This window comes from Silene latifolia, chromosome 6, assembly GCF_048544455.1.
Source record: "Silene latifolia isolate original U9 population chromosome 6, ASM4854445v1, whole genome shotgun sequence".
NCBI lineage: Eukaryota > Viridiplantae > Streptophyta > Magnoliopsida > Caryophyllales > Caryophyllaceae > Silene > Silene latifolia.
This window is the reverse complement of record NC_133531.1, coordinates 30,384,992-30,388,076: the sequence shown is the minus strand read 5'-3', so window position 1 is coordinate 30,388,076 and position 3,085 is coordinate 30,384,992. Positions and strand designations below refer to the sequence as shown.

The window sequence follows — 3,085 nt, the reverse complement described above, 5'->3', positions numbered from 1 at the left end:
CTTTCAGTGTTGTTTATGCCCAGGTCAGACAGGTGTGAATTAGTTTCAGCTGATTCAGAACCAGAGAGATTATTCAGGCATAGACTCCGTCTGATAAGAAAATCACGAAAGGAAGACTTTAGTACTTTCGAGCCAGAGCTTGATCATTTTCTTTTCACGGAAGACAGTCCGATTTCTACAGTAAAGATGCCTAAACTTTCTAGTCATTCAGTGCCTAAAGCCTCTTCTATTCCCAAAGGTTTCAATCTCCAGATTGAGGATGGGAACACCTTTGATATCCGTCCTTCTTATATCAATCTGGTGGAGAGGAACATTTATAGAGGTGTGGCTGGTAAAGATCCGAGGAAGCATATGGAGACCTTTACCGATTACTGTTCTACTATCCCCGCCACTAAGGGGGTAACTCAAGACAAGATTAAGGAAGTTCTATTTCCTTTCTCTTTAGCTGATTCAGCCAGGGAGTGGCTGACTAACTTGGACCGCACAACTGCTGGGGTTACAGATTGGGAGTCTCTTGCTCTTGCATTCTACAAGAGATATTTCCCTCCACAACGCACCAATTTGCTGAGGGCCAAGATTACTAGTTTCAGACAGGCTCCCGATGAAAGTTTCTATGAAGCATGGTCGCGATTCAAGAAGTTGGTGAGGTCTATTCCTCACCATGGTTTTGACCCATGGTTCCTAGCCAATCAGTTCTACAACGGGATGTATGATGACCACAGAGCCATACTTGATGCGGCATCTAGTGGGAGATTTCAGGAGAACACCGATGATGATAAGGGGTGGTCTCTTATTGAAGAAATGGCTAATCACAGTGCTGAATATGGAAACCCGAGGGATGGGATTAGAATAGTTCATGCAGTCGATAAGCAAGTTTTGGCTCAGCTGGAGACCATGAATGCTAGGTTCGACAAGTTAGAATTACAAGCTACTGGGGATCCTCAGACGGTCCATGTTCTTACTAGGGGAGAGACCGTTTCATGTGAGAGATGTGGAGGTAATGATGGCCACTCTGCTGTTGGTTGTCTTGTAGAGAAGGAACAAGTCCTTGCCTTTCAGAAATATAGGCAATGAGGGGGTTCCTATTACAATAATCAGGGGCGTCCATCCCAAACGAGGTGGACTAGTCGAATGTGCTAAATCCTACTCCTCCTCCGCACCAAAGCAGAAATTGACCTTATATCCCTCCACACAAGAATCAACAAGGCTATCGAAGCGCGTGGCAATTGAGTGATCACGAGTAAAGATCGTCCATAAAGGCACTTGAAACTCAAGTTGCCCAATTAGCCACTAATCAGTCCACAAGAAAGCAGGGTCAATTACCGACTCAAAATGAGAAGAATCCACACGAGACGGTAAATTTCATCAATTTGAGAAGCGGTCGTTCATATGAGGGACCGGAAATGCAGAAATGAGACCCGAGGAGAGCTGTAACTGATGTTGAACAGTGTTCTGGCGAAGAAAATAAGCTCACGGCAAAGCAAGTGCTCGATCGACTGGTTTCAGGTGGTCGATCGAGCAAATCTAGGGACGAAACTGGTCGATCGAGTGAAAATATCACTCGATCGAGTGATCAAGGAATTGGCAATGGTCGATCCAGTAGTTTTTCTACTCGATCGAGTGATGAGCAAAGTGGACTTGATCGATCGAGTGGAAATTTTACTCGATCGACTGACATTGATGAGGAAACTGCTCGATCGAATGGATATATTGGTCGATCGAGTAGTTTTGATGACGGGAAGCTTATTCGAGAGCCTGCTAGTGCTCGTTTAAGCGATAAATCACCGGAAAGACCTCGTTCGAGAGGTAAGAAGCGCCCAAAGGATACAGAGCTTGCTCCGGAAGACACATTGGAAGAGAGAAACAAGGGACTTGAGATGCCTATTACAGTTCCCTTCCCGAGACGACTGCAGAATACAAAGGCCAATCAACAATTCGGCAAATTTGTCGAACTTCTGAAAAGCCTGGAAGTCACTGTGCCATTCACCGAGTTGCTAACAAAGGTACCCTCTTATCTTAAGTTTATGAAAGAAATTTTGAGTCGTAAGAGGGCCATTAGTGATAGTGAGACCGTAGCTTTGACTGAGGTGGGGTCAGCCCTATTTCAAAATAAGTTACCTCCTAAGCAGTCGGACCCGGGTAGTTTTTCAATTCCGTGTCATATCGGTAACTATTTGATTGATAATGCGCTATGCGATTTAGGCGCTAGCGTGAGTGTCTTACCGCTGTCTCTGGCTAAGAGACTTGGTTTGACAAAGCTGAGTTGCACTAACATGACAGTCCAGATGGCCGACCGTAGTATATCACGGGCACTAGGCATAGTAGAAGACGTACCTGTGAGGATCGGGAGGTTCTTTATTCCCGTTGATTTCGTTGTCTTAGACATCCCCGAAGATGCACACACCCCTATTATTTTAGGGAGACCATTTTTGTCTACTGCCCGTGCAGTTATAGACGTCGGTGAAAGACTTTGACCTTTCAGGTAGGGGACGAGGAGCTGATCTTTCATCAGTCTAAATCCCGGAGGGCTCCCATGCAAGCTCAGCCTTGCAATGTTCTCTCTTCTATTGATCCTATTATTGACACTCCAGTAGAAAATTTGGAGTATTGTGCTGCAATTGTTACCCCTCCGCCTCAGACTGAGAGCAAAAAGGAGGAAAATTCGTCTGTTTTCCTTGCTGCAGGTACAAATGAAAGCAATGAAGAAGCTGTCAAGGGATGTTGTGCAACTGCTATCAATCAAATTGAAAGTAAGGATGCTAAAGATGGTGATAGAGGAGCAAGGACGAGGAAAGTTCGCGCTTATGTGGATGTGAACTACTCCCCTCCTACCGTTTCAAATGATAATTCATGCTCATGGAAGTTGAAGAGGACAGTCAATATTGCTGAGGTGACATCCTCGATCGGGGAGCCCTTCGAGGGGGCTCTTTGAATTGCATTGGGAATTAAACGGGGAAATGCCCCGTGTAACAGTTTGTAATAGATAATTTTGAATTTTCCGTTGAATTTATTTTATTGCTTTTAATTAGGACAATTAGTTTTTAGACTGTTTTTAGCGTAGATTTAAGACTATAGACTGTTCTTA

The 3,085-nt window shown here is 44.5% G+C and overlaps 1 non-coding gene across 1 annotated transcript; it reads right to left on the bottom strand.

Annotated features, from left to right (window-relative positions):
• Positions 1 to 561: 561 nt before the first annotated feature.
• On the bottom strand, positions 562 to 668 carry LOC141589463 (small nucleolar RNA R71). Its single transcript, XR_012520400.1, has one exon. It is a non-coding gene; the product is annotated as a small nucleolar RNA R71 (small nucleolar RNA).
• Positions 669 to 3,085: the final 2,417 nt, after the last annotated feature.